General features: G+C 44.8%; 1 protein-coding gene across 2 annotated transcripts in view; it reads left to right on the top strand.

Annotated features, from left to right (window-relative positions):
• Positions 1 to 27,638, top strand: part of RANBP10 (RAN binding protein 10) — a 168,128-nt gene that overhangs the window by 47,692 nt on the left and 92,798 nt on the right. The window lies entirely within an intron of this gene.

The following is a 27,638-nucleotide window of genomic DNA, read 5'->3' as shown; positions in this document are numbered from 1 at the left end:
AGTATACAGAGCAGTATAAACAAGTCATTGTATGAAATTTTAGTTTGCACTGACTTCACTAGTGCTTTTTATGTAGCCTGTTGTAAAATGAGGCAAATATCTAGATGAGTTGATGTACCGCTGGAAGATCTCTCTGTACCCCCAGAGGTATGTGTATCCCATAATGAGAACAGGGGACAAAACTCTGACAAATTTCTGAAAAGTGCAATTCTAATTTCAGTGGATGCTTCCACATTTCAGATGATCTGAGTTGTGGACAGCTGCATTTGCCTGGACGCTTACTGTCTATGAGGCTGTCCTCTTTTATGTTACTTGTTTGAGGTATTTTTCTAGTTTGGTAGGATCTTTATAGCCAATTTTCTCCCAGAGAAGGAAGTGGGAAATAAAGCAGTATAAAATTAAGTCCCAGTATAACAGCCAAAAAGCCCTTCAAGGGAAGGAAATTTTAATGTGTTCAGAGTCTAGGGGGAAAAGTCTCTTGCAGTAACTGGAATGCACAGACTGAAACAAATGTATCCAAAGCATTCAAGAGAAGTCAGAATGATCAGCACTGGTACAATAAACCTTAACAAACTGTCTCATTCCCAGGTGGATAATGCCTGTGAATTGATTGCTTATGAAGGACTTTTCCCATCTTCTAGGAGAGCTACTGTGGGAAATTAATGAAAATCTCCTGCAGCAGAGGGATGGGACATGTAAGGACTCTGACCTGACCCTCGATTCCTCTTCCTGCTGTCACAAGATCGTACTGATCTGTAGCATAGCGGTCAGTCAGCTCTCAACCAAACCCTCTGACTCTGAACTAGAAAGAGAGATGGCTGGATGGGGTGCACATCTGAGGCCTTTGGATGGGAAATCTGTATGAAGCCAGAGGCTGCTAAGGTGTGAAAGATATAGGCTGGGGGCAGAATAGAGTTGGGCAGAATCTGGGTGGCGCATTGTGCAAGGCATTGGGAAGAAGGAACAATCAGCAGTTGTGAAGAGGGACGGAGGAGGAAAAGTTGACTATATTTCTCCAGCATTGTCAGGGTTAAGAGTGAAGTCAAAAGCAATTTTTGTCTAATCTCAAGCCTAATATTTGCTCTGAGCATCATGTTTGTCTTAAAAGTATCACAGGCCACTAGAACATATAACCGTTTATATGTTTTACAGCTCTGTAAGTTAAGTTAGAAAAGCAGCTACTGAGGCTTGCCCTGCGGACCAGCACTGCTGTGATCTGTGTGTGGCAGCACTGGCAGTCACCTGGGCCTTGGAGTGGTGCGTGCGTACATGTGTGTGCCTTCCAATGGCTCCTTTCAGCTAAGCAAAGAGTGGGGCTACAGAGATCTGAACCCTTCCTACACCACATGGTCATTACGATGAGCAAAAGTTCAGAGTCACACATTGCCAAAAGAAGCAGTGACTGGGTTTCTCTAGTAGCAATCCTTCTCCCAGGTCTGTCAAATCATACCTGTGTATTGGAAGGACCAGGGGTTTGAGGCATTGTAATGGTTCCTTTTTGGATTATATGTGGGACCCATGTAGTCTGTGGTTCTGGAATTTCCTGTAGATTCCCACCCCTTTTTCTGCAGAACCGTTTCAGGCTTCCAATGAATTGTTTTTCTCGCCTGTTTGGTTGCAAAGAGAACCTAACAAACATGAACCAAGTGCAAAATGATGCAGTAACATCTGCCAACTTGCTGAAACAAGGCTCTGTGTTGTGAACTGGCCCATTCTTTCAGAGGATTGATGCTGAACCCTAATGATGATTGAAAAGTCAACAATTAACTCTTTCACTTTTGATATCTTCAGCAGAATCATCAAACTAATGTGTTTATCCCACAATCCCAAACTGCTTCCCATGGCTTCCAAGGTGCAAAAAGGCCCAAGCACCCCTTTACCTTAATGCCAAAACCTCCAGGTTCTCCATGTTCATTTCTACAAGGCAGTTGTATGTTCAGTACAAAATTCTGCAGTGCAATTACAATTAAAAATGATGTGTGCTTGTAAAATTAAAATGTAATATCTTAATAGTCCAAGGATAACCTGGGCAAGGGTAATCTGCTGGAATTCACTTTCGTGTTTAATTGAATACAAACTTCTTTTAACTTTTGCAACTGCTGCAGAATTTTTAATTTGCTGCATGGGCGTGCTGCACAATCCACGTGCCATGCTGAAAAATTTAGGTCAAGCTTACCGTACAGTAAACTGGCTCTAAACCAGTTCATTCGTTGCAGTTTAGAATGGTGTTGTGGTAGAAGGGTTGCTCTTAAAGCTCCGAGGTCACCGTGCTTCCTTGTTTGAACTTTCATGTGTTCCCTTCTCTGAAAGACCCTTCTCTCCTTTGAACTTGGGGCCAGTCAGAAGTTGGAGGTGAAATCTCAACAGTGAATGAGTGATGATAATTAAGGCTACATTTATGTCATGGAGGTCATAGAATCCGTGTTTTCCAGAGACCGCTGTGACATTCTCTGCTTCAGCCCCAGGCACTGCGGGACTCGAACTGACAGCCAACGGGGTCCTAGCACAGTTCCAGCAACAGCAGCGATGGGGGCCCCCTGCAGGTTTCCAGCGACAGGTGACAGATTCCTGAGGGAGCTGCCCTCAGAGTTCCGGGAATGGGCAACAACCTCGCACAGGGGGAAGGAGGATGCCTCAGGCGAGTGGCTGGGGATGTCCCGTTTTCTCTTTCCGTGAAATATGGTCACCCTGCAGCTCCCAGCTTCCCTGGGCAGAGGGGAAACCCCACTGCTCCTAGCCACCACGGTGGCAGGGGAAATCATTTTGCCGCAACAGCAAAAGACACAGACAGGTCGTGGCTTCTGTGAATTTTTTTTATTGCGTGTGACCTGTCTGTGCCTGTCTGTGACTTTTACTAAAAATAACTGACAAAATCTTAGCTTTAATGATAGTTAGCTGGGGATATGCCATTAAGGGCCTTGTAAGTGAAGACAATTAGTTTGTTTTTTTTCTGATAGAGATGAGTGAGGACAATATTGTATTTGTCAATGCCAAAGAAAGGGATGTTGCGGTAATTGGGGATGTGAGATGAGAGCCTGGATGAGAGTTTTAGCTCTGTGGCTGTAGAGGAAAGGCCATCTCTTAGAAATGTTAATAGAAAGAATCTGCAAGATTTAGACAGTCTGGATGAGAGGACCTAGAGAGAGGTCTGAGTCAAAAATGACACCCAGGTGATGGTCCTTAGTGACAGGCAGGATGGTGGCAATGTCTGCAGTGATGGAGGAAAGAGGCAGTGGGAAGAGTAGGAGCTCTGTTTGGCCATGTTGAGCTTGAGCTGGTGGCTAGAATTCCATAAGGAGATGTCAGATGGAGAGGCCAGGAGATGGATCTGGAGTAGAAGTAGATCTATGACTCATACGCATAGAGAGGGTGGTTGAATTTATGTTTGTGGATGAGATCACCCGGGGATAAGGTGTAGAGGGAGAAGAGAAGGGGACCAAGGACAGAGCCCTGTGGAACCCCATTAGAAAATTGGATGAGATGAGGAGGATCTGTGAAAGATATGCTGAAGGCGCAATTAGAGAGGTCGGAGGACCAGGGATATGGCTACATAGCAGTTGGGAGTGTGCTTCCCAGTCTGGGTAGGCAGACACACTTGCTCTGCTCAAGCTGCTGTGCTAAAAATAGCATGGCTCTGGCAGCCCAGGCTAGCCACCTGTGTATGTACCCAGGAGGCTGAAGGGGAGGAGGGGTTTGTACTCGGGTGGCTAGTCTGAGCTGCTGCCTGGGCCACTGCGGCCTCATGGCTATTTTTAACATGCTAGCTTGAGCAGAGCTTGCATGTGTCTGTTTGCCCATGTTGGGAAACACGTTCCCAGCTGATTTGTAGACATACCCCAGAAGAAGACAGAGTCATGGAGGCTGAGAGGGGACAAACTTTCAAAACAAGAGCATGGTCAAAGGTGTCAAAGGTGGCTGTCTGGTCAAGTAGGATGAGGGTGGAGTAGTGGTTCTGAGCTTTGGCTAGGAAGAAGCCATTAGACTTTGAGAGCAGTTTCAGTGGAGTGCCGGGGTGGATGCCGGATTGGAGAGGGTCTAGGGTGGAACTGGAGGAGAGGAACTCCAGACAGTGGTTTGTAGACAGCGCATTCCTCCACTGGATGGAGGGAGATATTTGGGGCAGGAGAGGCATCCCAAGGCTGGTCTAATTTCAAGTTAGAATTGCCTGGTTTCTCCTCTTAACAGCCAGTCTGAAGCCTTTGAGTGGACCTGCCTGCTCAGGTTTTAAGGTGGACTCTTTAACATTTGAAAAGTAGTTCTTTGTAGATAAATTGTTCACCTGTAAAGGGCCAGTTGGTGGCAGTCTGCACTGATCCCTATGACAAAGGGCTCAAACACACACAGTGGACTATGCCGAGGGTTCCCTGCTGTGTATTTGTGTAGGCTGTCTTTGCAAGAGGATTCATTTGTATAGCTGGTGCCACAAGTACTCCTGTTCTTTTTGTATAGCTGGTGTTTTCAAAGCCCCATGCATGTAATATGTAGAGTTAATTTCCTGGGAATTTTTAATTAGTTCTTGGTCTTTATCTGTTTTAATTGTATAGCGTGCTCCTTTCCATGCATCTCAGTCCAACTGGTCTGCCCAGTCGGTTGTAGGAGAAATGTAGTTTTGAAGGAAAAGGGAATAAACGGCTGGAACTGCAAAAGAAACTATCCACATCAACTTGCCATATTAAACTGAAACGATCAATGCCATTCATTATAGTTCTCCACAACTCTTTGGCACAATATTAATTAAGCTTTTGCTATTCACTCATAAGGGCTTTCAGTGTATGTGACTCCTCCATGTTAAAGGATGTCAATGATGAAATTGTCTTTTGAACCACTACATTTCAGTGATTCCTGTCTTTCATGCCGTTGCTCTTGTTCCTGACAGCAAGAGTTGTCTGTTCTCAGGTTAACTGAGCTTCACACTGACTGATCACCTTGTTCATAAGTGCTCAGAAATGTGTATTGTAGCATAATGTAAGTACTTCCATGAATTTCTAGGAGACTCCTGCTTCTCCTAATGAAGTGTGTAAAAGCCATATCCTCCAGTCAATATTCAGACAGAATTCCATATACCCCAGTGATGGTTTTGAATAAGAACTGCCAGATTTGACCCTAAATCTGGAATAGGCCGAGGCAGTAGAATTTCTTTCTTTTGCTGGGGTAATTGCACTGCAACAAGATTCTTTCCCTTAGATCAGTTTTTAATAAGCAAGTTTATTTTCTCTTCACCTGACAGCCACCTATCGGGGCAAGCTGTGACAGGGAATCACATCTAAATACCACAACCAGCTTTACTTGCTGGCCAGACATGTCCTCTTTATTTCAGTGAAATCCAGTCTCTTAAGTCATATTAACTGCTCCTTGGATTAGGGTATGCCAGCCAGGCTTAATGTCGTAATACCTGCAGTACGTTGGGCAGGGGTTCTGTGTGGCAGTGGAACCTTAGCTTCCCAGTACATGATTTGAGGCCTTATGTACATGGAGAAATTGCCCCGGTGTAAGTTGTGATGTTAAGCCAGCGCAAACCCACGTGGGTGCTTTCGTTTTGGTTTCGCTTAAATCAATTGAGAACAGATTTAAGTTAAAAACCAAATATGCCCCTCAAACCAAAATAAGAGTGCTGTCTACATGGGTTTGCACTGTTTTAATTAAATCAGTTTTAAAATCTAATTTAAATTTAAGTGGTGCAACTTTTGCATGTAGACTAGGCTTTAGGTTTGAGCTATACAGATTTTGAACTAGTATAGCTAATTCAGTTCAGGATGATCTTTTTTTAACCAAAACAGTTGATTCTGGTACAAGCCCCCTGTGTGACTGCAGTTACGCTGGTATAAAGGCGCCTTATACTGGTATAGCTTAGGGTATGTCTACACATACAGAGTTTTTACACTGTAAGTTTCACTGGTGATATGGAACCGGTGAAAGTAAAGCGCTGGTTTGTGTACTCACTCAATTCCTCAGCCGGCAGAGAGTGTTTACACTACCAGCACTTCCATCGCTGATGAGAGCAGCGCTGTAGGGCAGCTATCCCACAGTGCAGCTCTCGCAATAGGTCTTGTGGGAAGTGGGGGGAGGGGGAGGGGGGGTTGGGAAACATTCTGGGTTCCTGCTCAGTTCCCCGTGCTGCCCTGCTTCATGTCTCAGGAGCCCCATTACCTTCTGGTTTCTTCTGTGGCTTTTTTTTAAAAACCTCCTGGTGTCTGGCTGCTTTCCCCGCCACAGCTACAAACAAAGGGAAAGGGAGCTTCAAACTTCCCGGGGCTTACAGGGAGAGGGGCGGACATCCATGTGTCAGAGCAGCAGAGATGCTGGCCAGAGTGGTCACTTTTGGAACTGTGGGATATCCTCCAGAGGGTGTTTACACTGGTGGAACGTGTCTTCACTTTCACAGCAGCGCAAAAAGAACAGCGGTAAGAGCTGTACACCTCTCGTGAAGGTGGTTTTCTTTCTGCGGTGAAACTTCTGAGTTTCATCGCAAAAAGTCATTAACAAGTGTAGATAGTTCTGCGGTTTTAGCACAAGAAAAGGACTTTCTGCGATTTAAATGGTAAGTGTAGACATACCCTTATTCCCCCTTCCCACACAGGAATAGCTGTATTGTGTATAAACACCTTTATAATGTTATAACTGCGTCCACGCTGAGGGGTGTACCTCTTTTTACCTGTACTTGTATACGTAAAGCAGTACAGCCTTTTCTACAGGCAAGGCCTTAGTTTTCCATTTCCTTCTGTAGTTTCTTCCCCTACGACACTTAGTTTTTTAAAACCCTCTAGGTTCTGCTGAAAAGCAGTTTCATGTATGAGAGAGAATACATACAAACTGCTTTCATTCCTTTAACAGTGGGCCCCGTGAAATTTCATTCTTTAGAATATGTCTAGGGAATACTGTTTTGATTTCTGAACAGATTTCTCTGTATCTCTTTGAATTTTATTTTATTTTATCCCTCTGGCTGCTATGTCATTATACTTCAAATCAGTTTCCAGCTACATGGGAAGCTTTCATCCAAACTGAAGACTTTTTAAAAAGTTTTTATTGAAAAAATTGTTTTATTAGGATCTTATCAAATATGCAAATATCTTGTTAGCTTTTTAGATAATTGTTCTCAGTGAAGATACTTTTCAGGGTGTTTAAATTGTAACTAGTGATATTTTGCACTTACTTAGACTTTCATCTGAGGATACAAAATAACTTCTCAAACACTAAGCATCACAACTGCCCTGTGAAGTAGTAATTATCTGTTTTATGGATGTGTAAACTGAGTTTATGAATGTTTAGTGACTTGATTAAGATGACATCAGTAAGTCGCTGTAAAACTTTTGTTATCCCTAGCTCATTACCCAGACTAATGACACATTTAAATACTTTCCTCAGACGAGATACACTGGCTGTCTGGGGGGAGGGAGGTAGAACCCAGTCTTCAAGGTCATTTACCTAGTACAGAACAGCTTTTTCTTTCTGGGGTTGAGAGTTAACTAGCCCCACTCCTGATTGCAAATGGAACTAGAACCCACAGACTGCATGGAAACTTCTGTCTGACGAGCTTTAGGCACAGAATGTGGCCGTCTGCTGTTTGAATGTCTTTGTACTGTTTATATACAGTGTTGTAGCTGTGTCAGTCCCAGGATATTCGAGAGACAAGGTGGGTGAGGTGAGGTAATATTTGTACTGTTACATTAATTCTGGAATCTGCTTGCTGAATGACTGCGGGTCCTCTTTCTGAGGGTGATAAGTGCAGTGAGGAGTTACTGAATGTTCAAGACCTTCGGTTAGCATTTAACTGCTGGGTTTGAGCCCGTGAACCTGTTTATGAAGTCACATGCAGATCAGCCTTTCAGGAGAGCTCTGTGGGCATTATTAGAGTGAGCGCATGTGATCTATGCTATACGCATTGCTTAGCAATGCATTAGAGCTTTGTTTACTGTTTAACCTTTTCAGGGTTGATAAGAAATGTATCTGAGAGACAAGGTGGGTGAGGTAATATTTTTTTTATTGGACTACTGTTGTGGAGAGAGACAAGCTTTCAAGCTTACACAGATCTCAAAAGCTCATCTCTCTCACCAACAGTTGGTCCAATAAAAGATATTACCTCACCCACCTTGTCTCTCCAATATCCTAGGACAGGGGAGGGCAAACTACAGCCAGTTTGTGAAAGAGTAAAGAACACTTCCTTATTCACTTTCTCCTCTCCATTCATGATGTGTTAGACCTCTGTCCTATCCCCCCTTCATCGTCTCTTTTCCAACCTGAACAGTCCCAGTCATTTTAATCTCTCCTCATATGGAAGCTGTTCCACACCCATAATCATTTTTGTTGCTATTCTCTGTCCCTTTTCTATTTCTAATAATCTTTTTGGTGATGGGATGACTAGAACTGCACAAAATGTTCAAGGTGTCTGTGTTCCCTGGGTTGATGTAGTGATTTTATGATACTTACTGTCTTATTGTCTATCCCTTTCTTAAGGGTTCCCAACATTCTGTTCACTTTTTTGACTGCCGCTGCACATTGCGTGGATGTTTTCAGAGAACTGTCTCTTCTGGTAACAGCTAATTTAGATCCCATCATTTTGTACATTGGGATTGTTTTTTTCCAATGTGCATTACTTTGTGTTTATCAACATTGAATTTCATCTGCCGTTTTGTTGCCCAGTCTCCCAGTTTTGTGAGCTCCCTTTGTAACTCTTTGCAGTCTGCTTTGGACTTAACTATCCTGAGTAATTTTATATCATCTGCAGACTTTGCAACCTCACTGTTTACCTCTTTTTCTAGAACATTTATGAATATATTGACTAGGACTGGTCCCTGTACAGATCCCTGGTGGATACGACTATTTCTCCCTCTCTGTTCTGAAAAATGACCATTTATTCCTACCCTTTTGTCATAAATATAAAGGGAAGGGTAAACACCTTTAAAATCCCTCCTGGCCAGAGGAGAAACCCTTTCACCTGTAAAGGGTTAAGAAGCTAGGATAACCTCGCTGGCACCTGACCAAAATGACCAATGAGGAGACAAGATACTTTCAAAGCTGGAGTGGAGGAGAAACAAAGGCTCCGTGTGTGTGATGCATTTGCCAGGAACAGAAAGGAATGGAGTCTTAGAACTTAGTAAGTAATCTAGCTAGATATGCGTTAGATTCTGTTTGTTTAAATGGCTGAGAAAATAAGCTGTGCTGAATGGAATGCGTATTCCTGTTTTTGTGTATTTTGTAACTTAAGGTTTTGCCTAGAGAGATTCTCTATGTTTTGAATCTAATTACCCTCTAAGGTATTTACCATCCTGTCAAACTGTCCCCACAACAGACACTCAAATACTCACCAACACAGCCTCCTTAATGCAGCCCTTAGTGTACCTCCTCTCAGGCAGATCCCAGGCAAACTCCCTCTGTTAGCTGCTTTTCTGTTCGCTGAAGCACTTAGAGGAGAGGAAAGTGATCAGGAACAGTCAGCATGGATTCACCAAGGGCAAGTCATGCCTGACCAATCTAATTGCCTTCTATGACGAGATAACTGGCTCTGTGGATGAGGGGAAAGTGGTGGACGTGTTGTTCCTTGACTTTAGCAAAGCTTTTGACACGGTCTCCCACAGTATTCTTGCCAGTGAGTTAAAGAAGTATGGGCTGGATGAATGGACTATAAGGTGGATAGAAAGTTGGCTAGATTGTCGGGCTCAATGGGTAGTGATCAATGGCTCCATGTCTAGTTGGCAGCCGGTATCAAGTGGAGTGCCCCAGGGGTTGGTCCTGGGGCTGGTTTTGTTCAGTATCTTCATTAATGATCTGGAGGATGGTGTGGATTGCACCCTCAGCAAGTTTGCAGATGACACTAAACTAGGAGGAGAGGTAGATACGCTGGAGGATAGGGATAGGATACAGAGGGCCCTAGACAAATTAGAGGCTCGGCCAAAAGAAATCTGATGAGGTTCAACAAGGACAAGTGCAGAGTCCTGCACTTAGGACGGAAGAATCCCATGCACTGCTACAGATTAGGGACCGAATGGCTCGGCTGCAGTTCTGCAGAAACGGACCCAGGGGTTACAGCGGACGAGAAGCCGGATATGAGTCAACAGTGTGCCCTTGTTGCCAAGAAGGCCAATGGCATTTTGGGATGTATACGTAGGGGCATTGCCAGCAGATCGAGGGAGGTGATCGTTCCCCTCTATTCGACATTGGTAAGGCCTCATCTGGAGTACTGTGTCCAGTTTTGGGCCCCACACTACAAGAAGGATGTGGAAAAATTGGAAAGAGTCCAGCGGAGGGCAACAAAAATGATTAGGGGACTAGAACACATGACTTATGAGGAGAAGCTGAGGAAACTGGGATTGTTTAGTCTGCGGAAGAGAAGAATGAAGGGGGATTTGATAGCTGCTTTCAACTACCTGAAAGGGGGTTCCAAAGAGGATGGTTCTAGACTGTTCTCAGTGGTAGCTGATGACAGAACAAGGAGTAATGGTCTCAAGTTGCAGTGGGGGAGGTTTAGGTTGGCTATTAGGAAAAACTTTTTCACTAGGAGGGTGGTGAAACACTGGAATGCGTTCCCTAGGGAGGTGGTGGAATCTTCTTCCTTAGAAGTTTTAAGGTCAGGCTTGAGAAGGCCCTGGCTGGGATGATTTAGTTGGGGATTGGTCCTGCTTTGAGCAGGGGTTTGGACTAGATGACCTCCTGAGGTCCCTTCCAACCCTGATATTCTATCATTCTGTGATTTTACAGAGGTGATTCTTTTACCTTTTCTTTAATTAAAATTCTTCTTTTAAGAACCTGATTGCTTTTTCATTGTTCTTAAGATCCAAGGGTTTGGGTCTGTGTTCACCTATGCAAATTGGTGAGGATTTTTATCAAGCCTTCCCTAGGAAAGAGGGTGTAGGGTTTAGCGAGGATTTTGGGCGGAAAGACGTTTCCAAGCGGGCTCTTTCCCAGTTATATATCTGTTAGACGCTTGGTGGTGGCAGCAATAAAGTCCAAGGGAAAAAGGAAAATAGTTTGTACCTTGGGGAAGTTTTAACCTAAGCTGGTAAAAATAAGCTTAGGAGGTTTTCATGCAGGTCCCCACATCTGTACCCTAGAGTTCAGAGTGGGGAAGGAACCTTGACACCTTTGTTTCCTGTCTTTTAACCAGTTACTAATCCATGAGAGGACCTTCCCTCTGATCCCATACTGCTGGGTTTGCTTAAAGGCCTTTGGGTGAGGCACCTTGTCAAAGGCTTTCTGAAAGTCCAAGTACTCTATATCCACTGGATCAAACTTGTCCACATGTTTGTTGGCCCCCACAAAGAATTCTAATATATTGGTGAGGCATGATTTCCCTTTACAAAAGCTGTATTGACTGTTCCTCAACAAATCATGTTAATTTATGTGTCTGGTAATTCTGTTCTTTACTACAGTTTTGACCAATTTGCCTGGTACTGAAGTTAGATGTACCGGCATAGACTCATATAATATCAGGGTTGGAAGGGACCTCAGGAGGTCATCTAGTCCAACCCCTTCTCAAAGCAGGACCAATCCCCAACTTCTCAGATCCCTCAAGGATTGAACTCACAACCCTGGGTTTAGCAGGCCAATGCTCAAACCACTGAGCTACCCCCCCCCCATGTAATTGTCAGGATGGCCACTGGAGCCTTTTAAAAAAATTAGTGTCATAGTAGCTACCCTCCAGTCCAGTCACCTGGTGCATACCACAGTTAGTAGTTCTGCAATTTCATATTTGAGTTCTTTTAGAACTCTTGGGTGAATACCATCTAGTCCTGATGACTTATTCCTGTTTAATTTATCAGTTTGTTCCAAAATCTCTTCAATCTTGGACAGTTCCTCAGATTTGTCACCAAGAAAGGATGGCTGAGGTGTGGGAATCTCCCTCACGTCTTCTGCAGTGAAGACCAATGAATAGCATTCATTAGCTTCTGTGCAACAGCCTTGTCTTCCTTGAGTGCTCCTTTAGCACCTCGGGCATCCAGTGGTCCTGCTGAATGCTTGGCGTTCTTCCTGCTTCTGACATACTTAGAAAAATGTTGCTCTTTCTTTTGTCTTTCTCTAGTTGCTCTTCAAATTCTTTTTTGGCCTGTCTAATTATACTTTGGCACTTGATTTGCCACAGTTTATGCTCCTTTCTATTTTGTAGCCTAGTGAGAGGCTTCCATTGAAGATGGGGTGTGCTGTGCAACACAGTTGGCAAACCTGGAAATAGTTTGGGTTCCTTGAGCCACCCTGTCATCCCTGGGTGATTGTTAAAGCAGACCTTGCATGACCTTTGGTAGACATTTGCCTAGAGCTGACCAGAGCGTTCTCAGGTCTTACCTCTAAGTTTTGACAGCTATGCTGACTCATCTAATTTTTGTCTCCTTTTCTGTTCTACTGTAGAACACTTACATTAGCATCCATGATCATAACTAACACATGGGAGATACTTGGAAATTGTGGATCCGGATTTGAACCTGGATCTGCACATGGAAACTGACTGCCATTTTTGCATCCTGTACAGGAGATTCCTTGAGGTGGATAAGTGATACTATTTCAGAGTGGGATGTTAATGCAGTCTACTGAAAACAGCCTGTAACAGATCTGTATTGGTCAAACTGAGATGTAGGTGTTTCCCTGTCCTTTACTGGATTGTCTCAAATTCTATTAGGGGAGATGAGGTACAGGAGGTAATATCTTTTAATGGACAAAGTTTTGTTGATGAAAAACACAAGCTTTCGAGCTTACATAAAATCAGTTGAAACTTAAAGGTCAATGGGGACATGTGTTGTAAAACAGTCCATGGTGCACGAACCTGCAAACACAAGAGCTGGGATGCACAGTGCTGAGTACCTGTGTCTATTTGAGGAAGGTACAAACTTTCGTCTCATGGTTTGATTACTCGTTACTGTTTCCCATCAACATGTTAAGCTGATTTTTATTTTGAAGCCTGTTATTCCTATGTCTAATTCTTTTATAGTAAATCTAAACCCTTTTAGTACTTCCTTCCTGTATCCTGTTAAAACACCAACCAGTATGCGTCTGTTTTCTGGGGAAACATTTTTAAAAAGTGAGTACTGTAATGTCCAGAAGGAAGTGAGAAGAGTAGTTGCCCAGTTCTGCACTCTTAATATTGAAGCCAAGCTGTAAGCTAGGCTGTGTTGCACAAATCCTTTTAGAACCATTTAGTGTTGGGGTACATCATGCAAAACTAGTTTTGTGAAGCTTGAAGTGCCAGTTTAACTTTTCTGCACAGGGACTTCATCTCCTCCTCTGCAGCTGGACTGTGCTTGGAATTATGAATGAATAGATGGGCTTTAATCCATCTGGAAGAGCTGTTTAAGGTTACATGCTGTAACTTTACCCCACTGAGAAGATTTGGAAATTACAGGCTACCTTAATAGGCTTTTAAAAAAAACCCAACCCTTTAAGATTACATAGAAAAATGATTCAGTTCTCTGGTCCCTATGTCTGCAGTAAGGAACTGCAGTCTTCCTGGCCACTCTGATGCTGCATTAACAAGTAAACAACAGTAGGATTCTTCTGTAGGCCGCCTTGTTTATTTACTCACCCTGTTTCTCTGCCAGCCTCCCTTATAGCGCTAACTAGGTCAACCAAACTAAGCCCAAATTAGACTGTTGGCAGCTTGCCAGGAACTAAAGGGTTGCATCTAATCTGCATAAAATGGAGGCGACTGGAATCATCCACATCATTAATATGGAAATTAGATTCACAGATTCCAAGGCCAGAAGGGACCATCGTGATCATCTAGTCTGATCTGTAGAACACAGGCCAGAGACCTTCCCCACAATGATTCCTAGAGCAGATACTTGAGAAAAACATCCAGTTTTGTTTTAAAAATTGTCAGTGATGGAGAATCCCCCACAGCTCTGGGTAAATTGTTCCAATGCTTAATTACTCTCACCGTTTAAAATTTCTGCCTTATTTCCAGTCTGAATTTACCTAGCTTCAACTTCCAGCGATTGGATCGTGTTAGACCTTCCTCTGCTAGATTGTAGTACCCATAATTAAATATTCCCCATGATATGGTCCATGGAGACAACAGGTTGCCACATGCAATGCTCAGTCTTTAGCCAAGTGTCCTTACTACTCCCATAGAGAGAGAATTTTCATAGCATTTCATCAGCAGACCCCTGCAGCTCTGTGAAAGTAGCAATGGGCTTCATTGTTGGTGTTTGTGGGTGATGTTTGGTAACTGGCTCCTGCTGAAGATCTTGACCTCCTTCCTCAGATGCATTTATGTCACATCCCATACCTTATTCTTGGTATCACAATACCCCTTTCGCAACTTGTGAGTGTATGCCAACAGTGTCCTAGGCACTTCAGACATAGGAAAGTGCTCCTTGCACCAAAGAGCTTAAAATCTAAATAAGGCAGCATAGGAAGAGAAATACTGATGTAAAACTAAATACCACCAATTAAACCTTTTGGAAACCCCAAGCACTGATAAACAAACCCTAGATTGGCATGGCTCTGACTGTGTATGTCAGGGGTTCTCAAACTGGGGTTGCAAAGGTATTACGTCGGGGTCGTGAGTACATGCATAAAACAGAGAGCAACTGCTATAAAATATGTAATTTAAATCTAGTGTGTTTGAAAATTACACACACATTTCTCTCACAATGTAGTGTATTTACTTCAAAAAGTATTGTAAACTTATAAAGCAGTGATTGTTGTTCCTAAACAAAATATATGTTTGTATTATCACCACTTTAAGGAAATTGGACTCTGGGGATTGTAGTCTATTGTGCACACAGGTTTGTTGTCTTGAGACTAAAAAGGTGAAAGTGGTCACTGGCACACTGTGGGAGGAAAGGTCTCCCTTCCCCCTCATCCCAGTCAGCCTCATCAGAGGTGTCCTAGGTGTCCCATTTTGGCCTTGCTTAGCAGGACCTCTGTTTTTGGTATTCACCTCTTGCTAGAAAGTTCTGCTAATGTGATTTGGTTTAAGGAGTCCTTCATTTTCTGACAGATCTGCATGGTCTCTAAACATCTGGAAGAGTGACGATCCTGTTCACAAAGGGCCTTGTCCACAGTGAGCATCAAAATGTCTCTTGTTTTCTCCCCCCACTTTGTATAAGGTCCCAGGGGATTCCCCCCCCCTTCCAAAATGTGGCTTTTCCTGTATATTAAAAAAAAAAACAAAAAACCAGCAGCGTCCTACCTGCCCCTCTCCCAATCAGCCCTACAATAACAAAGCAATATGTTCAAGTTTAAATAAAAATATTCATCAAGGAAAAAAGATTTTTGTTTCATACTCCTGGACTGTAGGTTATAGAACAGCATGGGAAGGAGTCCTTGTAAAAATGAACGGACACCTATTTAATGGCTTGTTCCAGTGTTGCATAGACTTCTGCTGATGCTGCAATGAAACGATGCATGTTACTGCAGAACTGCATCCCACCTCTTTCTGCTCTCTCCCCTTCCATTCCTTTAATACGGTACAGGTGCTTCTTTGAGCGACTGCGCAGACTGTATGGGTGGGGTGGAAAAGAGAGCTATTGATAAAGCAGCTGCTGTCCCATGACACCTGCACCAGAGAACGGGCTCGTTGCCTGAGTATCAATTTTTTTTCCTTTCTTTACAGTTTTGCCAGTGCATTAATAGCCACTTTGACGGACGTGCCTCTTCTCTCCCTGATGAACGACATCCTTCCAGGGGATGCAGTAGGGAATGGGAGGCAGAGAAACTCATTTAGAATCTGCTTGCGTGCTTCACACTCACCACTGCTAATTGCTTCCTTACAGACAGCTCACTGTATACTTTCAGCATTCACGCTACAGAACTCATCTACCCAGGAAGGAAATGTCAAATTTCAGGCCTGAGGTGCTTTGAATAATAATACAGTGGCAGTCTGCACTTACTGTCCAGCCATGACATCAGCAGGAGGAACCTCAGCTCAGGAGCCAAGCAGCCCAGGTTTGGGGTAGTAAAGATGTCAGTTCAATAATGCACTGGCTGGCCCTGCCGTCTGTTGCAGAAATACCTGTCTGCATTGCCCCTGAGAACTACGGCTCTTGCTTTTGTGTAAATGCTGGCAGAGCTGCAAACAAGTGCTGGCTATCCTACAAACCAGTAGATTCCCAGTTTTCCCTCAGATTATTTTTCCTGAAATAAAATCTCCTTAGTAAATAGGTGTTGCTTTGGCTTGTTCAATGGTTGTTCTCATGGTACTTGCAGTATTTCGCGCTCTGGCTGTTTGGATGGTCTGGTGCCTGGATTGTCCAAGTGACTATCTTTGGAAGTCACCTGCTGCAGAGTGATTTTGGGCACCCCTCTGAGCTGTCCTGAAGCTGCAGCATGTGTGGCGTACCATCAGCAATGACGGGTAACCTAGCCGATGACTAGAGGCTGCTGGAAGACTGCAGTATAGTATGCTGCTGAACACAGCAGTCCAGCCAGACCTTGCCTGCTGTTTTTAAAAGGAATTGCGAGCAGCCGGTGAAATATTCTAGAGCTAGTCAACTCACCTGACTGAAATACAAGTTTGTATTTGAGTAGGAAAAGTTAAATAAAAAATTGAACTGTTTTTTGCTCTTGCACTTACTAAGCCTCTTGCTGAGTTATCTCTGACAACTCTGATGACCATGTGGAAATGACTGAGACCCGTGTAATGGGCCATACACAGCAACCGTTGCATGAGGGATTGTGACTTCTCAGCAGGAACGGTGGGCAAAAGTCACATTTGCAAGCCCACTGTTCTGTAAAATGATACACAAATGATGACTGTTCAGTATGTCTTATTAAATTTGCTCGAAACTTTCGACAGTACTTTGAGATCGTAGTATTATGTCAGTGCTTGGAGGCCTCCCGTCAGTGTCAGTCCTGCAACCTGACCTGAACCCGATGGGACCCAACTACAAGTGTCAGGTCTGGGTCAGGTGGGAAAACATCTGGACCCTCTCTGTTGGGTCAGATCTCTTCCTCTTGCCCTTGGGGTAGGCATGGCAGCAGCTGCATGCTCTGCTTCTGCCGAACACCATCATCCCACTGTGCTGTGCATGCTGTGGAGTGAGTGTGCCGAGAAGTTGCAGCGGCTTTCACTGCGCAGAGAGAGTGTTGGATGGCAGGAGCAGGGCACCCAAGCTGCCGCCATGCCAACTACAGTGGCCGCTGCGGGATGTCCCAGTACTTCAGGAATAGCATGTGCCCACCCCCAGTGTCATGACCTGACACACACCATGCATGCAGTTCGTGGTGCAGTAGCGTGCTCTTCAAAGTGGTGTCTCCACTTGACGTTGCCTCACACGCGTAGCATGTATGACGTCATGCCCGCAGGTACGGAGTGACATGCCCTTCAAACCCCCCCCGTTAATATCGGGCAAAACTACATCCAGCTTTGGCTCCATACCAGACAGAGACAAGCCACCCAAAACAGGACTGTCCAGTTTAAAACCAGACGAATGGCCTGTCTAGCGCTGACTCCATGGTGGCAATAACCCAGGTTCGGGCGGAAGGGTTGGGTTGGAAAATGACTCGATCCTCTCGGGCTCAGACTGGGCCTAAAAATTAGGCCCGAGCAGACCTCTACAGAGCCCATTATGCTAGGGGCTGTATAAATACAGAGAAATGGTCCCTCCCCAAGAGCTCGCAATCTGAAGCGACGAAGGCAGGGAGGTGGCTACGGTGCACAATGGTCAGGGTGATGTGTGCTTGTCGCAGGTTGGTTCCATGTCTCTTACTGGCATTTCTTATTGCTGTTACATAAACTCTAGATTTTAGGTTTCTTTGGGTCAGTGCAGAGGGCTGGAGAGGGGAAAGAGGAGGAGTTGGTTGAAGTAAAAAGGGTAGTGGGTAATATGGGGAGTCTGAAGGGGAAGGCAAAGAGGTTGAGAAGCCCACCAGGCACAGGGGAGAGTTGAGATGGGCAGCGGTGGGGGAAGGGGTGGGATGAAAACAGTGGTGATACTATTGCAATGAGACAGCAGAGCCCAGGTGCCACAGTCAAGTGAGCATCAGGCTGTGAAGGCTCCTCCTGGCTGCCATTATTCTCCCTTTGAAGGAGGAAGGATGCTTCCAGTGGGTGCCTCTGGGGTCTCTTGAAAGGGCACAAGGGGACTGGAAGGCCCTGATTTTTACCCTCTATATTCTGTGCCATAGTTGGTATTTGCTGCATTTGGGAAGGAGGTCTGGAGACTTACACAGTCTATAACCCCTCCTGTAGGTTCCTTCTAAGTGTGACTTCTTCCCCATGCAGAAGCAGGCTTAGGGCCTCCCTTTCTCCAGATGAGCCCCTCTAGTCTGGAGGTCGGATGTGGTAGAAGGAGGGCTGGGAATTGCCTGCTGTAGCTAGCTAGCACTGACTGCTTTGGAAAGGAAGGGCCTAGGGGCCTGCCTTCACCTTGATGGCTCTTTTCCCCTGGCCTTCATCTATGTTTGGTCTCTTTAGATTGTAAGCTCTCCAACCCAAGCCGTTCAGCGCTCCTACGACACAAGTAAAGATTTAAGTCAGTGTTGTAGATCTCAAGCAAATTAAACAAAGCATTGCAAAATCTCTGATTTGTTCAGTCCTGTTTTATAGAACCCTCTGCGTGCAATATTTGAACTTTAAAATCTGCTCTTGGTTACCCCATTCATTGTTGGGTAAATGTGAGATGACAAATCCCAGTGTAGAAGGTAATTACACAGTGGATTTTCTCAAATGTAATTTGATTCTGACATGGCTCAACTGTATTTAAATCCTCTTCCCTTGCCAACTGGGAGGAGATTTAACTTTACTGGATTGTTTTATTTGTACAACCTTCAATTTAAGTCCCAGGTCTTAATCACCCAATCCTGCGCTCTCCCCATGCTGTTGATAGAGAGGTAGTAAACATGGGTGGTTTATAAAAACATGCTACACTTAGGGCCTATGTAGATAAAAGAGAGTGGAAATTTTTTTTTCCCCCCATCCCGGAGCATCTTTGCAGACATGGAGTGCAGTACAGTGTCACTATTCTTTCCTGTCTGTGGCTTGTTCCTCTTTTCAGCCTTGTGAACAATGTCCTGCCATCTAGTCAGTGGTCAGCCCCTAAGTTGAACTGTCCCTTGGCTGGAAATGTATGGTTATGTAATGGAGAGAAGTAAGGGGGAATGTTGGCATTGATATATGTAAATATCCTTGAATTGTCCCTCTGGATACATCTGGAAATTCCTAGGGAGCCTTGGAAAATGTTAATTTGAAAATGTGAAACAAGCTGGGTCATGTTTAATTAGGGATTTAGTTCAGAATGGGCTGCCTAGGTCTTTGAACAACATAAACAAGAATCTGGGATTTCAATACATGCAAGTAAGATGCGTTTATAAAAGAAATTTGATGTGATAAAAACAAAATGTGCTTCGTGAGACGGCTCTGCCGGAAAATGTGTTGATCTAAATCTTCATTGACTATTTATGCGATAATTGAGAGGAAGGTGAGGGGAGAAAAAACAACTTAAATTTGTCATATGATCTTGGAGAGAGGGCAGAAAACTGGTTCTCTGACAGAAGTTGTTGTAGCATTGACCCCATGTGTGCTATTCTAGACCCTTATTGGGCACGGTTAGCAACGCTCAGCAGCAAAATGGTTTCTTGTAGTGTAAAAACATGGAATTTCATGCCTATGGTATTGTGTTCATGTCTCATTTTACCCATTTTAAAATAAGAATAATACCCTTCATACAGGGGTGCTAGGAGGCTTAACTGATGATTATTAAGCCTGATGAAAGCTGTGCATTATACCTAGTTTGGGCACTATCCAAAATGTAGCTGCTCTGTGTCAAGCTGCAAAAATTGAACCACAAATGTGCTGTGTTAGGGTCTTCCTCACCCAAACTGTGCTCCTCAGGCTGAGGTTACTTTTGCCAAATGTAAAGGCATTGTTTTACTTATTACATTATTTGGTCAAGGAGTTGATTGAAGGTTAGAAATTTCCCCCTTTATTCAAAAGTGTCCAACTGATCCTAAAGATTATGTGCTCTCTCTGACCTGACTCAGTTCTGTCCCATAGACACTGGCCTACTTTCAGTCACACTCCTGACCACACTGCTGTTCCCAGCTCTTTTGCTGACTTGTCTGCATCTGGGCAAGTTACTTCCTTTGCTGCCTCTGTCTCCACATCTGTAAATTGAGGATAATCATACTTGCCCATCTCATTTTAGCTTTTTGAAACCTATGGATGAAAAGCCTGTTCAAAGGATTGTTAGTAAAATAATCAACAAAATAACATTCTTGACTTGATTGGAATTACTTCTGGATTTCGTTTCAAATTCTATCATGAATGCGTATTCTTAGAGGAAAGAAAATGACAACTACAATATATTGATTTGCTGTTGTTGCCTTTTGTACTTTTACATTGTATAATTAAAGTTAATGCTTATGAAACAGAGGGATGGGTTGATTATAATGGTTGAAACAAACCACTGTTTTGTACCCTTTACTGCTCCCAGCCAGATCTTGGCCAGTGCGCTGTCTTCTCCCACCCCTGTGCCTCACGCGTTGCCAGTTGCGTGTGATGTGGGCAGATTTTCACTTGGACCTAGGAACTGGGATGTGACTGTGATGCTCTGTACCTCACGGGAACACTCTGCACCCCCATGTTCATCCTTATAATATGATTGTGTGGTATCCAATGCAAAGTTTGTCATGTCAGGTGTCTTCGGAAGGCTCATGATGCACTGAGCATTGTTGTTATAGTAATGTTGTAGGTATTGTTATAGTAGTGTTATAGGCTGTAATTTCATGTATATAGTTGTGAGGCTGAAAATGAGTCCTCATGGCTTAAAACAAGCCCAGGCAAAAACTCTCCAAGAGCAGAGGGGCAGTTCACACCTCATCAGGACATGTATGGGACAAACCCTGCCCAGCCTCACAGAAACAAAGGACACTGGCCTAGGCAGCAACAAAGGATCTGTTGGACTCTCGAGTGAGTCACCCCCCTTCCTTTGGTCGGTTTGGGACTACAATGAGATAATGCTCACCTGACCCTGAAGGGGGGGCAAAGCCAAGAGGGAAGAAAGAAGATAACAAGGGAGAGACGTTTGCCATGCTCTTCCTCTCTCTTCCACCTCCATCTACAGACATCACCACCAAGCAACTGAAGCGCGGATCAAAGGAGAGAGCCTAGCTGAAGGGCAACCAGCCAGCCTGTGGAGAGAAGCATCTAAGTTTGTAAGGGCACTGAAAGTGTTAAGATCAGCTTAGAATGCATTTTGCTTTTATTTCATTTGACCAAATCCGACTTGTTGTGCTTTGACTTATAATCACTTAAAATCTATCTTTGTAATTAATAAATTTGTTTGTTTATTCTACGTGAAGCAGTATATTTGTTTTGAAGCATGTCAGAAACTCCCCTTGGGATAACAAGCCTGGTACATATCAATTTCTTTGTTAAATTGACGAACTCATATAAGCTTGCAGCATCCAGCGGGCATAACTGGACACTGCAAGACGGAGGTTCCTAGGGTTGTGTCTGGGACCAGAGATATTGGCTAGTGTCATTCGGTTGCACAATCCAAGCAGTTTACATGCTAGAGGCTGTGCGTGAACAGCCCAGGAGTGGGGGTTTTCACAGCAGAGCGGGGTAAGGCTGGCTCGCAGAGTTGACGATTGGAGTGATTTAGCAGATCGCCAGTCCAGATAACACCAGGGGAACATCACAGTGACTTGGATATTAATTTCTGCCAGTGCCCAAGTACAGTTTGCACACCAAGGTGAGTATAGTGCTATTAAACTGTGTGCCCCCCAGCTTCCAAATACTGGAGCGAATGCTGCCTGGTGACATGGAAGCTCATTTGGTTGGTCCTGTTCTAGAGTTTGGTTTCATCGCTACACGCTAATTTGGCAGGCACCCAATGAAAGCTTTAAATGGGTGTTTTCTAACTCCTTGCGTAAAGATGGAGAGCCTGTAAGGTGTGAGAATCAGGAACACTTGAGAGAGGGTGTGGTGGTTAGGACTCCTACAATGTTGGTCATTCCACCGCTCAATTAACTGTGGGCGATGGCTTCGAAAATTGGTTTGTACCAAAAGTTGCTTTTGTCATCTTTCAATGAGATGATTACAAGCTGGCGGTATATTTGGAAATTATAGTGAGCTGTCTCCTGTAATGGGGGCAAGAAAGAAGTGGGTCGTTCTGTTCCTTAGGGCTTGCCTGCATGAGGTGGGTTAATCTGCAGTTTTCCAAGTTAATCTGCTTTGAAAATGCTTGCGTACACATGGTGCAGTTCATTGACTCTGCATTTATCGCAAACTCTGGAGCCCTCTTTGAAAGTGAACTAACTTTGCTGTGAGGAATTTCATGCCTTGAGCACTGTAGTTAGGTTGACCTAACCCCAGTGTAGATGTAGTGAGGTAGATGGAAGGATTCTTCTGCTGACGTAGCTACTGCCTCTCTGAGAGGTGGGTTACCTACATTAATGGGGAAAAACCCCATCTGTCAGTGTAGGAAGCGTCCTAGTGTAGACATACCCTCATTGTGCAGCATCCAAAGTAGTCTGGTAACGTCCCAGTACCTGGACCCACTTTAAATACAGTTGTGGGAAGCGCCAGCACTTCATGCTGCCTCCACCCTGTGAATTTCCCAATGCTGTGCAGTAATGACGCTCCCCTTTGAGAAGCCACGGAAGTTTGGAATCGGAGAAGGCCTGAAGAAGCATTTAGTGCTTCCTCCTTCATGTAGAGCTTGTCCTCTGCCTGACCTCCTCTGCTCCATGCAACTCGGTGTCCCCTCTCAAAAGGCTGCTCCCTCGCAAAGCTCTGCTCCACCTCTGGCCTCTGCAAACCTTATGCTGCTCCAGTATCCCCAGGAAGCCTGTTGTTCCTGACCCTGTTTTGCCCTACCTTGCCATACCCCTTTGCCCACCAAGCCCTGCTTACTTGCCCACCATTCTCCTCCTTCCCAACCCCACCTCCCATCACCCTCACTTCCCATATGAGTGTCTCTCACTAGCCCACCACTTCCGAAACTCCAGGAAATTCCCATCCAAACTTCAGCCCAAGTATAAGTGTAGCTTAGCTGCCTTATTTGGGAAAACACTCTCTGAAAGCAGCCCTAGCATCCAGTGCATCCTCAGCCCTGATACTGCACTACCCAAATCCTCCACTCTACTTCCTTTCACTTCAGCTCCAAGTCACACTCTCACATCTGGAAGCAGGGCCTTGGATTTTTAACATGGTAATAAGAGACTTCTGAAGAAAAGGAGTGTGTATTGATAAATCTGAATCTTGCTGATGTCTTAGTTAAGGTGCACTTGAATGCAATTAGAACAGCGGATGGTGTGTTGTCGGTGGCTGTATGATGTGAAAAGGGAACGTGGCGTGGAGTGAGGACCCTGCATGGATGTTTTGATGTTTTGTCTGTAAGGTATATGAATTAAGGTTGGTCTGTATATTGATGTTGCCTTAACAGGCAGGACTTCCTTGATGTGAAGAGATTAGGATGCACTGACAGTGGACAAGTGTTTTGATGTAGGATTATCTAATTTTTGTGAAAGCGGCAGTCGCAGGGTACGCTCCTCAATGTTGAGGATAGCAATAGGAATGAGCTTTCCTGCCAGACAGCCCATGAGATGGTGGATGGTACATGTGACTCTCTTCCTTCCTGGATTGCGAGCTCCCACAGAACCTGGCAGGGGATTCCAGCCGATGTTACTTTCCTGGTGGCAGTGTGAGGAGAGCTTGACGGGTGCAGCCCTCAGGATAGAGGGTGTAGGGACAACAAGGAGGAGCTCTGGTTTCACTGAGTCAGGCCCTCCTGAGTCTCGCCCTCTGCCAAAGACAGCATGGATGCGGTTCTGTTAGTTTACCAATGCTGCTCTGTATCATTCTGCTTGAGTCACTCAGGATCTGAAGAACTTACTCTCCCACAGCTCAACTGTGATGTCTCCACCGCACCGCCCAGTCTCCCGTGGCTTGTGGAGCTTGGGATTTTGTACTGGATAGGGGCAAACTGTCTGGCCCACTCTGACTGTGTGTACCTTGCCCAGAAAATGCAAAGAACTATCTGGATTGTATTTTGATGTGTCTAAAGTCTCTCCCCCACTCCACCTTTCCTTAATAGTGGGTGGTGTTCCCCAGCATGTGAAGTAGAAATGGGGCCTTCCCCATGCTGTCCCTGAGCAGTATGGTTTCTTGTATGGTTACCCAGTTTATTGCCCCAAAAAAAAAAAAAAAAAATGGGGGGGGCATGCTCCGACTCTAATCATTTCTCTTGTTGTTAAGACCAAGCCCCTACTTATGCAGTTTTTTGGGGTTTTTTGAAGGTTCAGTTTTAAAACGATTGGGGTTTTTGCAGAACTGGCAGGGTCGCACTTGGGTTCACATCTGTGACTTGCTATTTACCCTGCTCCTCTAGGTAGCTGAAGTACCCAGGAACCAGAACTTCCTCTCCCTGTGCACTCCTGTGGTCCATTGATCACATGCTCTTCCCCATATCGGATCGTTTTGTGCACAGCAGGGTTTAGCTTTGCTTAGGTGGGGCAGTTATTTGGAAGTGAGCTTTCTGCTGAGAGCTGATATTGCACAGGTCTGCAGGGCATGGAAGGGGGACACACTGGTATCTTAGATCAGCACGTGGCACTCGGTGTTGATCGTCACTGGCTTGTGGAGTCAGCTAAGGTCACTGCACTTTGTTTGACCTGGGCTCAAATACATTGGGGTTTGAGGGTAACAGAAATAACGCGCAAACCCCAGAAAATGGGTTGAGTTGGAATTCAGTTAAACGCTATCTTATGGTTAATACAGAGATATTTATTTCAAAATTAGACTTGCACAGGGCTGCCCTTCCCCCTTCCAAACCTGCCTCAGTGCAGTGTGGATGGAAAATTGGAGGGTGTCCCCTTCCCAGATGAGCCTCGGATATATTTGGCAGCTCTGTGGGATTGTGGGTTTTGTTCAGCCCTGTGTTCTGCCCTACCATTTCTCTGTTGAGCCAAATAATTTTGTATTTGTTTTTTGATTTTGCATGCATCGCACCTATCACAAGGTACACGGTTTAAAATGCACAAAATAGTTGAAACAGTGAGCCCAGCTTAAGAACCCCAGCAACCAACCAGTCTGGCAACAGATCACCCAATAACTAGCTAGCCCCTTTTTCTTTCCGAGAATCCAAAACAGAGGTGAATGGGAAAAGTACTCTTGGCTACTGCTTTTAGCGCCTCTAAAACCAGCTGATTGTCTAGAATCATAGAATATCAGGGTTGGAAGGGACCTCAGGAGGTCATCTAGTCCAACCCCCTGCTCAAAGCAGGACCAAGCCCCAGATCCCTAAATGGCCCCCTCAAGGATTGAACTCATAACCCTGGGTTTAGCAGTCTAATGCTCAAACCACTGAGCTATCCCTCCCCCCAAATGGTTCTCCCAAATTGCAAACTCAAAAAATAATCCACAGGGTGCCCATCTGTTAAGGGGTTAATATAATCTCCCTCCCTGCCTGTTCCTTTCCCAATTTACCCACCTCACTTCAGTCTTGTCTTAATATTCATCCAGCTAGCTCTCATTTATGCCCTAATCTGAGCCAGATATTTGATGAGGACTTCGACTGCACCATCTTCGTTGAACAAGAAGGATGGCTCAGTGGTTAGGGCACTAGCCTAGGACTTAGCAGACCTGGGTTCAAGTCTCTGCTCTGCCACAAATTATCTGATGGACCTCAGGCAAGTCACTTAGCCTCTCTGCCTCAGTTCACCATCTATACAATGGAGACAGCAGGGTGTTGTAAGGATAAATATGTTAAAGATGTCTTGCTGAGGGGGGCCATAAGAACTTTAGATAGATGCATAACATGGAGAAAGAGAACTGGGTGCATGTCAGCATACCAAAAGCACCATAACAGAGCACTCCTAACAGCCTTCTCTACATGTTGAATGAGAGAGACTGGCAAGACGAAACCGTCTCCAACCCATTTGAGAGCCCATGGGACCCAGGAGTTGTCTGGGACTCTGGGGCCTAGAGGAATGGTGCTGCTTGAGTGACTCTGTTCAAGCCAGGTGAGATGTGAAGGGCAATCTGACAATCTGCCTACACACCTCGTTTTCGTCCATTGTCATGAGGAGAATGCAGTTTCCATACCATACACTGGTCTGATCTCAGATTAACAAGAGTCAAGGGAATCTAACACAGCCAAATAAGTTCTCACTACAGTCTTCTGAACAATCTTACTCAATGGTAAGATATCAGGAAAGTGATAACTGACCAGAGATATAGCAATGGTATTGTAGCAGGGTTGGTCCCAGGATATGAGACAAGGTGGGGGAGGTAATATCTTTTAGTGGACCAACTTCTATTGGTGAGAGTGACAAGCTTTCCAGTAAAAAGAAAAGGAGTGTTTGTGGCACTTTAGAGACTAACCAATTTATTAGAGCATAAGCTTTCGTGAGCTACAGCCCACTTCATCGGATGCAACAGCATCGGCTGTTCCTCTGAAAGCTTTCCAGTGACTCAGTACTGAAGAAGAGCTCTATGTAGCTCAAAAGCATCTCGCTCACCAACGGAAGTTGGTCTAATAAAATTACCTCACCTTCCTTGTCTCTCTCTGATGGCATCAAGCAGCGGCTGGAGAGGTGCTGCCTTAAACAGCTTGTACCCTGCCCGCTGTAAAGGAGCCGTTGAAAATGTCCAAAAATGGCCCTGTTCAGGGCCCGTCTGCACTACAACTTTTAACTGGGTCAGGGGACAGCTGAGTTGCGACTGGGTCACCAGACCGGGTTTAGCAACCCCATAATTAATAACCATGCTAGTGCTCAAAGTAACTCATGGTTAAGAGCAAGGGGTCAGACTCAACTCAGTCATGTGGTTTTGGGCAATATCCTCCCCAATAACTAGAAACCGAAACTATTGGGTATTTTTTATGTGATGCGATTAGTCAATGCAATATGCAGTTAATCCTGTATGACTACTTCTGTAATCCTGGCTAGACATTGGAGACCATTTGAATATTTTGGTAATAAGCTGAAAAATCTTGTTTGCTAGCAACTGAATGTACTACCAAGCTTTCTTACCTGAATCTAGCTCCCAGCCACAGGAGCAGGCCCAACAATCATGTACTTTCAACTTTTTTCACCCAGAAGGCTAGTCAAGTCTCACTGCAGTAGCAATACAGGGCAAGTTGAACTACTGCGAGAGAGGTTTCCTACCCTCCTTTGCCCTGAGAAGATTAGGACACTCCCTTCTTGCAGATGACACGAAACTGGGAGGAGTGGTAGATACGCTGGAAGGTAGGGATAGGATACAGAGAGACATAGACAAATTAGAGGATTGGGCCAAAAGAAATCTGATGAGGTTCAACAAGGACAAGTGCAGAGTCCTGCACTTAGGACGGAAGAATCCAATGCACCGCTACAGACTAGGGACCGAATGGCTAGGAAGCAGTTCTGCAGAAAAGGACCTAGGGGTGACAGGGGACGAGAAGCTGGATATGAGTCAGCAGTGTGCCCTTGTTGCCAAGAAGGCCAATGGCATTTTGGGATGTATACGTAGGGGCATTGCCAGCAGATTGAGGGATGTGATCGTTCCCCTCTATTCGGCATTGGTGAGGCCTCATCTGGAGTACTGTGTCCAGTTTTGGGCCCCACACTACAAGGAGGATGTGGAAAAATTGGAAGGAGTCCAGCGGAGGGCAACAAAAATGATTAGGGGGCTGGAGCACATGATTTATGAGGAGAGGCTGAGGGAAATGGGCTTATTTAGTCTGCAGAAGAGAAGAATGAGGGGGGATTTGATAGCTGCTTTC

This window comes from Caretta caretta, chromosome 12 (genome assembly GCF_965140235.1).
Source record: "Caretta caretta isolate rCarCar2 chromosome 12, rCarCar1.hap1, whole genome shotgun sequence".
Lineage (NCBI taxonomy): Eukaryota > Metazoa > Chordata > Testudines > Cheloniidae > Caretta > Caretta caretta.
This window is presented reverse-complemented; position numbering and strand designations above follow the sequence as displayed.